Source organism: Bison bison, unplaced genomic scaffold, assembly GCF_000754665.1.
Source record: "Bison bison bison isolate TAMUID 2011002044 unplaced genomic scaffold, Bison_UMD1.0 scf7180017864472, whole genome shotgun sequence".
Taxonomy (NCBI): Eukaryota; Metazoa; Chordata; class Mammalia; order Artiodactyla; family Bovidae; genus Bison; species Bison bison.
In genome coordinates, this window is record NW_011495033.1 from 14,349,615 (window position 1) to 14,362,768 (window position 13,154).

Below are 13,154 nucleotides of genomic sequence, written 5' to 3' on the forward strand. Positions count from 1 at the left end.
AAATGCAATGTTGTATTTATTTGTTTTAAAAGACTGAAAATTATTTTTAGATGCACAGTTAACTTTCCATATGACCTTGGAAAACTAAAAATGTTCTTGTTCCTCCAATTGTGTGTACATAAACTGTGAATAAGTCTCTTTCTAAGTAATATATGAGATTATTAATAAGTTGCCTAAGCTGAAGAATTGATGCTTTAGAACTGTGGTGTTGGAGAAGACTCCTTAGAGTCCCTTGGACTGCAAGGAGATCCAACCGGGCCATTCTGAAGGAGATCAGCCCTGGGATTTCTTTGGAAGGAATGATGCTGAAGCTGAAACTCCAGTACTTTGGCCACCTCATGCGAAGAGTTGACTCACTGGAAAAGACTCTGATGCTGGGAGGGATTGGGGGCAGGAGGAGAAGGGAACGACAGAGGATGAGATGGCGGGATGGCATCTCTGACTCGATGGACGTGAGTTTGAGTGAACTCCGGGAGTTGGTGATGGAGGCCTGGTGTGCTGCGATTCATGGGGTCGCAAAGAGTCGGACATGACTGAGCGACTGAACTGAACTGAAACCAAGACTATACGAACTAATAAATATTCAGTGTTGCCGGAAATCAAATTGCAAAACTTCAGAGGTCATTCCCATTGTAAAATCCATGATAACCTGAAATTTAATGACTCTCACCTCTCATATTGGACAAGGCAATGGCAACCCACTCCAGTATTCTTGCCTGGAGAATCCCAGGAATGGGGGAGCCTGGTGGGCTGCCGTCTATGGGGTCGCACAGAGTTGGACACGACTGAAGCGACTTAGCAGCAGCAGCAGCACCTCTCATATTTATACCATAACTTGTTAGGTTCAGTAAAGAACATGCTTACAATATGATTCTTGCCCTCTAGATTTTTAGCCTAAGAATTTTATATATATCATACCTCAAACACAATTTTATAAATACCACATATATCAATTTAAAACCATTACATTTTTTGTTGCTTGTTTTTATACACAAATGTGAAAACTGGATGTAGCACAATATACTTCTCAAAAAACAAGCGTACTAAAAACCAGTTTTTATTTTAGTTTCTAAGATTCACAAAGTAGAAAAAATGTGAATAAGAAATCACTGTATAAATATCAAAGATCAGAGGCTGTGCCTTGTGGTTCCATAGAAAGTAGGTCAAAAGATTCAAATCCATAAAAGACAAAAACTGTAATGCTTCTGTAGGAATCTTATAATTCATTATGAAATCAAGACACTAGGAAAAAAATTATCTTTGATATTTCTAACCCAGCAGATTAGTCTTTGTTGTTTTTTTTTTAAACTTAAGCATAGTTGATTTACAGTGTTGTGTTAAAGTCTTTTGGCTCTTTTTCTTTGATGACTTAAACTAAAACAGGAAGTAACGGACTAGTTTTCCTCAGAGCTATACGCTGGAAGGTAAAATCTTAAGTGAAAATACACACAAGGAATTAAGAACAATCTCAACCTTTTAACTAGCTCAAAGAAGGTAATGTAATGTGTGTTTGCGCTCAGTCATGTCTGACTCTTTGTGACCCCACAGCCCACCAGGCTCCTCTGTCCACAGAATTTTCCAGGTAAGAATACTGGAGTGGGTTGCCATTTCCTACTCCAGGGGATCTTCCCAACCCAGGGATAGAACCCGTGTCTCTTGCCTCCTGCATTGACAGGCGGATTCTTTCCCACTGTGCCACCTGGGAAGCCCTTTCACTAGCTCATGACTCTCGATAGGGGCTTCCCTTGTGGCTCAGCTGGTAAAGAATCCACCTGCAGTGCGGGAAATCTGGGTTCGATCCCTGGGTTGGGAAGATCTCCTGGAAAAAGAAAGGCTACCCAGTCCAGTATTCTGGCCTGGAGAATTCCATGGACTGTATAGTTCATGGGGTCGCAAAGAGTCAAAAGCAACTAAGCAACTTTCACTGACTCTCTATAAAGCATTATTTTGCTTCAAAACTGTCATTGTTCACAATATTCTCAAATAATTTACATAAGAATACTCAAGTTCACAAAATTTTTCATTTTGTACTGTACAGTTTGCAGTACAAATGAAAACTGCAAGCATACTTCTGCAGCTAGATGAAAATGTTAACACATACCAATAACCACATAAAATAGAAGCCAAGCTCCTTCACCATTCAGAGTAGAGGAACGGAAGAAAATAATAACAAAGAGAAAGAAGGTAATGAGAATAGGCCTATAAAAATCTAGAAAGGAAACAACTTGGACAGAGCAGAGAAGAAGTTGAAGATTCACTGATTTACTCAATAAATATTTAATGGGTGCCTACCATGTGCCAGGACCTGTACTAGGTGCTGGATACACAAAGGTAAACAAAACATGCTTTATCTATTGCCCTCAGTCTGGGACAGAGATATCAAATAATATATATATGTATAAATTATGATAAGTGGATATAAAGAAAAAGCAAAAAGATACTATGGAAACCAAAAACCAAGACTTAATTTAGACCTCTGGTAAAGAAACACCTCTATGAGGAAGATATATTTTAGGTAAGACCTAACAGTTGAGCTGGACAGTTGGAGAGAAGGGGGAAAGTTGCTTGGGCAAAGAAAAAAAAAGTGCAGAGTCCCTGAGGCAGGACAGAGCATGGCGGTTTCTGGGAACAAAGTCAAGACCACTGTGATTAAAGCACACTTAGGAGAGTTGCTATGGGTTGCTAAGACTTGATGGAAGTTTGGACCACACTGGTGGGAGTAGAGACAAAAAGAAATGGGCAAAAAGTATTTTTCTTTCATTTAGAAGTGAAGTCAAAAGACCTCAAAATAATTAATGCTCTTTCCATCTTGCTTCTCTCCTGCAGCAAAAGAAGTACTGAAAAGGTCTTCCAAAGATGCCCTGAACTAATTGCTAAAATCTGTGAATATTAACTTGATATCACTCCGGTGATTGTGCTATGTTATATGGCAAGTTGATCTTAAGACAGGGAGATTATCTTGGTGGGCCTGATCTAATCAAATGACCCCTTACAAGCATAGAGATTTCTCTGACAGCAGGAGAAGCCAGACAGATTGAAGCACGGAAACACTTGATGTAACGCTGCTGTATGAAGACAAAGGAGGGCAAATGCGAAGGAAAGTGGATGGCTTCTGTCAATAGATAATCAGTGCCCCTCCCCAACCTAACAACCAGCAAGGAAACGGAAACCTCAGATCTACAACAAAGATCGAGATTGTTAACCTGAATGGGCTAGAAGTGGAGTCTTTCCCTGAGTCTCTAGATTAGGGTCGTACCTCTCCAACACTTTGACTGAAGACCTTAAGCAGAGTATCCAGCTGAACATACCCAGGCTTCTGACCTACAAAACTGTAAAATAACAAATGGATGTCGTTTCAAGTCACTAAATTTCAGTAGCATGTTACAAAGCAATAGAGAACTACCACCCCATAAACTATGTGAGGAGAGATTAACAATCTGATCATCTAAATCTAAACCATATTATTCTAGGAACTTCCCAGGAGGTCTAGTGGTTAGGACTCTGTACTTCACTGCAGGGGGGCACAGGTCTGATCCCTGGTTGCAGTACTAAGATTCTGCGTATGGTACAAAGTGACCAAAATAAATAAATAAATAAAAGCTCTGTGTGTGTGTGTGTGTGTGTGTGTATGCAGTCACAGAAAGAAATCTAAGAAAAACAAATTTAACTTGTTATTACTTCAAAGGCTAGATAAATATGAATTTGGTGACTGGAGTGAGCACTTATTTAAATATGACTTTGAAATTAAATGTCAGATATGTTTTATAGAATTCAAATCTCTGTTATTAAGTCTAAACCTGTGCCACTCAATATGGTAGCCCCATGTGGCTAAGTATTTTAAATGTGATATTCCATTTGAGATGTGCTTTAAGTGTAAAATATAAACAGGATTTTGAAAACTTGGTATAAAAAATGAAAAAAATTCAATATTTTAATATTTATCATATGTTTAAACGGTAAAATATTTGGATTGTTGTTGTTGTTCAGTCACCCAGACGTGTCCGGCTCTTTGTGACCCCATGGACTGCAGCACACCAGGCCTCCCTGTCCCTCATCATCTCCCAAAGTTTGCCCAAGTTCAAGTCCATTGCATCAGTGATGCCATCCAACCATTTCATCCTCTGACACCCTCTTCTTCTGCCCTCAATCTTTCCCAGCATCAGGGACTTTTCCAATGAGTTGCCTATTTGCACCAGGGGACCAAAATACTACAGATGCAGCTTCAGTCCTTCCAACAAGTAATCAGGGTTGATTTCCTCTAACATTGACTGGTTTGATCTCCATGCTGTTCAAGGGACTCTCAGGAGTCTTTTCCAGCACCACAGTTCAAAGGCATCAATTCTTTGGTGCTCTGACTTCTTTATGGTCCAGTTCTCACAACTGCAGGTGACCATTGAGAAGACCACAGTCTTGACTATATGGACCTTTGTCAGCAGAGTAATGTCTCTGCTTTTCAACACACTGTCTAGGTTTGTCACAGCTTTCCTGCCAAGATGCAAATGTCTTCTGATTGCATGGTTGAAGAAAGTTCTGCAAGTTCTAGTTTATGTAATGCTGAAGCCTAGCATGCAAGATTTTAAGCATGATTTTACTAGCGAGGGAGATGAGTGCAATTGTCCAAAGGTTTGAACATTCTTCAGTACTACCCGTCTTGGGAACTGGGATGAGAACTGACCTTTTCCGGTCCTGTGGCCACTGCTGGGTCTTAGAGATTTGCTAACATATTGAGTGCAACACTTTGACAGCATCATCCTTTGGGTTTTTTAACAGCTTTACTGGAATTTCATCACATCCACTAGCTTTATTAACAGCAGTGCTTCCTAAGGCCCACTTGACTTCACACTCCAGAATGTCTAGCTCTGGGTGACTGACCACACCATCATAGTTATCTGGTTCATTAAGATCTTTTTTGTACAGTTCTTCCATGTATTCCTTCCATCTCTTCTTGCTCTCTTCAGCATCTACTAGGTCACTATCATTTCTGTCCTTTATTTTGGCAATCTTTGGGTGAAATGTTCCCTTGATATTTCCAATTTTTCTGAAGAGATCTTTAGTCTTTCCCTTTCTGTATATGTGAATATACTGGGTTAAAAAAATAAAATAAATTCACTGTGTCTTTCAATTTTTAAAATGGGGTTAATTCTAGTCAGTGGAAAGTGAACAAACTTATATATGCCATTTCTAAGGTCTGGCATCTAAAAACCTCCAATATCATTCTCCACTCCTATGTTTGCTAGACGTATGCTGATGCCTAGAGCAACCTTGGAAACCACAGACTGAAGATGAAAAACTCTACTAGCCTGAGTCCATTAATCACTCCATAGAACACAGTGCCTTCTCCATTGAAAGTACTCTCTGAGCAAGAAATAAACTAACATTACATTAAGCTTTTGAGATTTCAGGATTTACCCACAAGAGCAGCAATTTTTAGCCATTATAGTACAGAACATGCAAAAATTGGAAACAACTCGACTGTCCTTCAATAGGAAATTGGATAAATAAATCATAGTATATTCATACAGACTCTATATAGTAGCTAAAATGAAAAAACTCTATGTATCAAATGAATAAATCCTTTTTAAAAACGTTAGTCTCAAGAAAGCTACTTATGAAAACAAAAACAAAAAAGCCACCCATATTTTGACCATACAAATATGTGGGTAGTAAAAATATAAAAATATAGAGCAGAGGGCTACATTCCCTAAATTCACAGATTACCTCTAGAAAGAAAGAAAAGGAAATGAGTTCATAGAAGAGAGTGACAAAGTCTTCAATTTCATATGAAATGGTAATTTATATATGAAATGTTTTACTTCCTTAAAATAATCTTAATCATGATAATTTCTTAAAATGGATTGGGGGGTATATTTTTATTATTCTGTTATTTTGTAAATGTTTGAATCATTAAAATCAATAATCTTTTTCTTATATATATCTTCTTAGAGAGTAAACAACAAAACTTTGTTAGAAGACATTTAAAAACTATATACCAAAAGCCTTAAATATGTGAATATCTTTAATATAATCCCAACACCATATACTATATATAAATATACACTAAGAAAATCAAAGGTTTGCTCAAAGGATGACCATCAAAATATTCTTAGAGCAACCAAAAACTGGTAACACCTAAAATGTCTAATAGCATTGTGATTAAATTACTGTGTATTCATTTAAAAATTACATGGGAGGTAGGGTGAGATGCGTGAAGGTATAGATGAAAAAAAGACTGGCCACAAATTGATCACTGCTGAGGTTGAGCAATAAGTACACAATTTTTTATATACTTTAAATTTTTTACAATAAAATGTTCTGAAATATGTGAATACAGAACTTTACTAAGTTTGTCAAAAAGCAGTTTAAAATAGTTATGAATAATATTTTGTGTTTAATCTCTTGGCTCATTCACTGGATTTATCTGTGTTGCGTATGTCCCCGTCATTGCTGGTCTAGGAATTTGATGGCAAACATGTAGCTAATAATCGATTGCAACTGCCTTCAAGCACTTTATCAAAATCATCTGGAACGTTATGAATACCACACTTTCAATGTAGATATACATTTCTCATGTGTGGATGTGTGTATATATACATGTATAAATTTCATACATGCATACCCATGCATACATACCACTCTCACCAGCAATATTATCAGTATTTCTTTGAGTAAGCTGTATTCTACATAATCTAAGTAACAGTTACATATTCACAGATTCCTCATCAAATATAATTGCCCTTTAAAAAATCTAATAAAAATAAAGATAGAAGTTTTGTTGCTTTTTACACTTGCATTACAAATAATATGTTCAACCTATGATTTCTCTGCAGGAATTTTTTAAGTCAATTATCTATTTTGTATGCCAAAGCCTTTGTGTGAATCACAATAAACTGTGGAAAATTCTGAAAGAGATGAGAATACCAGACCACCTGACCTGCCTCTTGAGAAACCTATATGCTGGTCAGGAAGCAACAGTTAGAACTGGACACGGAACTACAGACTCGTTCTAAATATGAAAAGGAGTACTTCAAGGCTGTATTGTCACCCTGCTTATTTAACTTCTATGCAGAGTACATCATGAGAAACACTGGGATGGAAGAAGCACAAGCTGGAATCAAGATTGCCGGGAGAAATATCAATAACCTCAGATATGCAGATGACACCACCCTTAGGGCAGAAAGTGAAGAGGAACTAAAAAGCCTCTTGATGAAAGTGAAAGAGGAGAGTGAAAAAGTCGTCTTAAAGCTCAACATTCAGAAAACGAAGATCATGGCATCCGGTCCCATCACTTCATGGGAAATAGATGGGGAAATAGTGGAAACAGTGTTAGACTTTATTTTTTTGTGCTCCAAAATCACTGCAGATGGTGACTGCAGCCATGAAATTAAAAGATGCTTACTCCTTGCAAGGAAAGTTATGACCAACCTAGATAGCATACTGAAAAGCAGAGACGTTACTTTGCCAACAAAGATCCATCTAGTCAAGGCTATGGTTTTTCCAGTGGTCATGTATGGACGTGAGAGTTGGACTGTGAAGAAAGCTGAGCGCCGAAGAATTGATGCTTCTGAACTGTGGCGTTGGGAGAAGACTCTTGAGAGTTCCTTGGACTACAAGGAGGTCCAACCAGTCCATTCTAAAGGAGATCAGCCCTGGGATTTCTTTGGAGGGAATGATGCTGAAGCTGAAACTCCAGTACTCTGGCCACCTCATGCAAACAGTTGACTCATTGGAAAAGACTCTGATGCTGGGAGGGACTGGGGGCAGGAGGAGAAGGGGACGAGAGAGGATGAGATGGCTGGATGGCATCACCGACTCGATGGACATGAGTCTGAGTGAACTCCGGGAGTTGGTGATGGACAGGGAGGCCTGGCGTCCTGCGACTCACGGGGTCGCACAGAGTCGGACATGACTGAGCAACTGAACTGAACAAGAGGAATAAGCACTAGGTATTCTCTAAGGAGACATGGAAGAGACATGTAATTCATTATGAGCGTGGGGTTGGTGAACAAAGGAAGTGATGTGAAATGGAGACCTGAACAGTGGGTTAATGACTGGACAGATTCAAGTCGGAGTGGGAGAGCAGGGTAGATCAAGCGTGTTATGTCCAAAGGTGCAGAGGTAAGAGCAAACACCATGCATTCAAACTAATATATTAATAGTCTACAACAGCTGAAGGATAGTTTCTAGGGGTGAAGTGGGTGGACAGATTCAGGGATGGCTGATAAGATTATAAAGGCTTGTTTGGATTTTATCTACAGGGCAATGGAGAAATAGGTGATGAAGGTACACAATAAAGAACTGGCCTTGCCAAAAAGAAGTCTGGCCTTTGTCCCCAGCTCCTGGGAGGTAACCTCTAAGTCCCTGGAATTTCTAGAGTAATAGGAGTGTCTTTGTTATTCATAGTGGGCCCCTTGGATCACATGGTATCAGCCTGGGGTGGGAGACTTGAAACTATTAATAAGTTCAACCAGGTGAGCAATCTACCAATAAATCCCAATAAAAACTGGACAGCGAAACTTAGGTGAGCTTTTTGGGCTGTCAGGACTCCATGAGAGAGGAACACATCCCTGAGGACAATGGAAGCTTCACAACTGAAACCCTTCCAGATTGCAGCTCATGCAACCCTTTCTTTGGCTGGTTCTAAGTTCTAGCTTTTTCTTATACTGAACCATAATCCATTAATATATTAAGCTTTCAGTGAGTTCTGTGAGTCTTTGTAGTAAATTACCAAATCTGAAAGTAGTTTTGAGAAACCTGAAAATTATAGTCAGTGTCAGAAGTGAGGGTGGTCTTGTGCAGACTCTTTCCTCTAACTTATAGTTGGACCCTAACTCCTAGCAACTTCTGCCTCAGGCAGACTCAGCTGTATCTGACTGGAGAACTGTGCCTTTGACCTCAGTTTGGCTAATACCAGATAAACAGTAAAATATTTAAGCAATGGGTGACAAATAATCAATCTACATAATCTAGATTCTAGAGAAATCACTTTACTATTAATACACTGGGGAGAATATATTGGAAAAGACTAGGAAGAAATAGCAATGACAGTAGGGACGGTGAGGGACATATTTAGGAGGTATTTATAAAGCAAAATTTGACTGAATGTGAGGAGGAGAGAAGGAGAAATCAAGGATCAGTTCAGTTCAGTCACTCAGACATGTCCGACTCTTTGTGACCTCATGAATAAACCCACCAAAAAGAGAATCAAGTTTTGTCTTCTGTGGGGGAGACAGAGAGAGACGGAAGATCAAATTCAGTTTTGGACATTTTCATTTGAGAAGACTTTTAGACATCTGGATAGAGCCATTCTATTAGCAGTCAAAGCAAGGATGGAGACAGAGTTGGGAGCTATTAGCATAACTACAATAACCAAAATCACATCAAGGGAGAGACTGATGTTGACCACAGACAACTAAGCCAACCAAAGTTGAAAAGGCCAAGGGCCAAACAACAATATAAAAGGGTTAGGCAGAGTATTTAAAGCTCACAGAGAAGTGGCAGTCTAAGACGTAGGAGAAAACCCTGAAAATTATGGCTTACACAGAACGGTTGGTATTTTCTTTTTTCTGCTACTTCTTCGTACTTTTAAGAATAAAAAAAAAGGGGGGGTATTCTAAATGAGTGGTATAACTCCCATCCATGTATTTTTTCATATATATACACACAGACAAAGGTTAATGGCTTTCTAATCTATCTCAAAGTCATTAATGAGTCACATAATTCAATACAACTGAATTATTAGTGTCTATAAACAATGATTTTCTTTCCCAAGCCATTCTCATTACTACTGTAAACCATCTGCAAGTATTTAACTTTGCCAGGCTACCAAATTATCTCCCCCTCCTTGAGAAGTCCAACCCAGACTAAATGAATAACTGAGAAGACAATTGCTCTAAAAATGTACTGACGTGTAGCTCTTACAGACTTCAGGGTATTTGTTTCCTTTGGGTTAAAACAAATAGATTTATCCTCCATACAATAATACAGAGAAATAAAATACAGCATTGACCTATGCAACCTATCCAAGGTTATTCATATCTGCTATAAGATCAGCTGTAAATTTTATTTGAAATTATTTCAAAGCTATAAAATATCTCACCTCCACCTTTTCAAAGAGATCCATTAACCTCAAAACTCCTAATTTTGTGTCATTAGAATTTATTTTACTCTCTTGGGGGGCATTTTAGTTTACAGGAGTAAAGGAGATAATTTTTACATGAGCAGCTGAAGATTCCAAATCACTGGAATTTTTTATTGACATGGAATAGACTAATTCAGTTAAACAGTTCTAAAGAACTGCCTGAATTTATTATTCATTCTTAAAGATTTAATTATTTGAAACAAAACTGTTTAAATGGTCCTTTAAAAAAAAAGTATTTATAGCCCACAACAGAGATCTTTCTCATCCTAGGGGATTTTTAACATTTCAAATAATTTTTCTTTCAAAATGTTACATGTTTTTATCTAGTAGAGAAATATTAAGTACATAGTTCCCATTTTGAAGCCTAACAGCAAAAACTCTAACACAAATACTGAAAAACTTTTAAGTTGCTAATTATAACTATATTTTGTCCATTTAAACCTTGATCCTTTACTTACCTAAGTAACTGCTTATCTCAAGTTAATCCTAAACTTTGAGTTTACCAAAATGAAGAATGATAAATATATCTGCTGTTCTTAAACTCTGAGAGAAGCAAAACACTGGGAAAAACATTCACTATATTTTTTGAAGTAAAATTTCAGCCAGTGTACACATAAACAGTATTGGGAAAGTAAGCATCTTTATTTTTCTCTGTAGCTTCATACTTCATTTACAAAGCACTGACAGAAAAAATAGTCTAGAGACTTATGAAACTGGTTCTAGTTTCTTCTTACATTAGTTTCAACTGTGAAATTGGTGAATATATATTTCAAGTAACTTCATTTAAGTATTTTAGGACACTTTGACAAGCATGACAGTTTCTAAAGAATATTAAGAATCCCCAAAATAAAGAGAGAGTGGGTATCTGAGAAAATATTAAAAAAAAAAAACAAAAAAACTTCACCTCCACCAAATTAGTAATTCCAACATATTCCTAATCAGAATGATTTCAAAGTGTTTCCTAGGAAATTTGATAACTCAATTTTTCCTAGGAAATTTGACAACTCTGAGAGTTTTGAGGTTCAAAAATTATATTGAAAAATGCTGGAAAACCATTTGTACATAATTTGTCATTTCTGAATCGGGATCCTCAGTTTTCTCTTCTGTAAAATGAAGCGAACAGGAAAATGATCTCTCTCTACAATGTCTTCCAGTACTGATTCTTGTGGCCAAGTTGTATGATTTTCTTTCATAAATAATAAAGCACAAAAAGTATGTGTTTTTAAACTATGAGACTTTTAGGTTTTGGGGTTTTGTTTTGTTTTGTTTTTTCAGTCTGTTAACAACCTTGAAGATATTTTACATAAACAAGCCAGACATTTTGTATCTGAGTAAAACATAAGTTAACAGCTTCTGCACAAAACAGTTTGTTTTCCAACTTCAATTTTGCTAGTTTTACTTCAAATCTAAACTTCCTCAATTAGATGGCCATTTTATAATGTGAATACTTTTCTAGTTTATACATGTATGGAAAATCTTGCTCCCTTTCCATGTGGCAAAACACACATCTACCTACCATCATCATACAGATTTCATTTTTAAAAAACCTTGAATGGTACATATTCAAAGATGTTCTAAGCTAATGACACTCTTTTTTTGAAATGGACCTTCTCTAATGTTTAAATGTGTATTTCTTTAATTCTGCAATTGCATTTGTAAAGGTAAAATTGTCAAAATAGAGTTAGTCTGATGCTGAGATAATCTTTCCACTTCAGTAAACAATTCCATTTTATTTTAAGCAAGAAGTCTTAAGTGTCTATATAGTATTAAAAATATTTCATAAACTCTATTCTACGATTGTTTACAAACACTAGGAAGAAAAACTCCTAAGATGTTTTTACATGCCATTTTACATTTCCCAAAAAGCAGTATGACTTTGGTAACCAGATAGGATTTCAAAATTGAAATTTCAATAGTGTGTAAAATATGGGACACATCAACACAGTCCACTTTTACAGCATATACGTTCAGTGTTTTTTTCCTGTTGACAAGCTTCTGTTTTAACAGGAAGAATGATTTGATCAGGTGTCTGTTAAGTTGGAAAAAGACAAAACCTTTATTTTCCAGGTCCTTCTCTTAATCTAAACTTTTAAAAAAATCCAAGAAGTGATCTTAACTGCAGTGAATCTTGCAGTAGCAAACTTTTTGATGGGGACAGAGTAACATCTTTCATTACAACTATCAGCAGAATGGCAAAAGGCTGTCGAGGTTTACCAGTGTTCTCAGAAACTTGTTAGTATTCTCCTCTGTCATTATTTCAGAACAATTCCATTTAGAAAGAAACGCAATGGTAAACTGCTTCTATTTCAGGCCCATAAAAACTGGGATGAAAGGCAAAGCCTTGACCTTTCTATTTTAGACTTTCATCTGTGTAGCTAAGCCATCTGCTTTCTCTCTACCCCATCTACTTAATGGACTGAAAATACTGCACCTAATTGCAATTTTATCAAACCAGCCAGAGTTTTCCACTTTAACGAATTACGACTCTGTCTTTCACCTGAAGGCTCGCAGGTAAAATTTTCTTTATCCGTCCCTCCCCATTTCCTTCCCACCTCCCTCAATTATGAGTTATCAAGTATCATTAAACTACGATACGAGGCTTCCGTGTATTAAGCCATCTACACTTTCAACACTGAGCGCCCAACAGAAGAAAATCGACTCGTCTCCCCTCCTGTGGATCTTGGGCCGGGATTATCATCTTTGTTGCGGTTACGCAGGAGGCACCTAGCAAGCAGCTCCTGCCTAGAAAGGAGACCGCGTCTCTCCGCCGCCAAACAACAGGGGGGGACTCGCGCCGGGAAAAAGACAGACCCGGGTGGGAGGAAAACCTCCAGGAGGAAGGAGAGGGCTGGGAAGAAGGAGCTCTCAAGACTAGAAGGAAGGACCTTCCCGGGCACCAAGCAGAAAAGGTGTGAGAAGTGGAGAAAGAAGTGGGCGGCCGGGGAGAAGCGGGAAGCCGGGAGCCCGGCAGGAGGGCGCGGGGGGCGGCTCCCAGGCCCCGGCGGGAGGCGCGGGG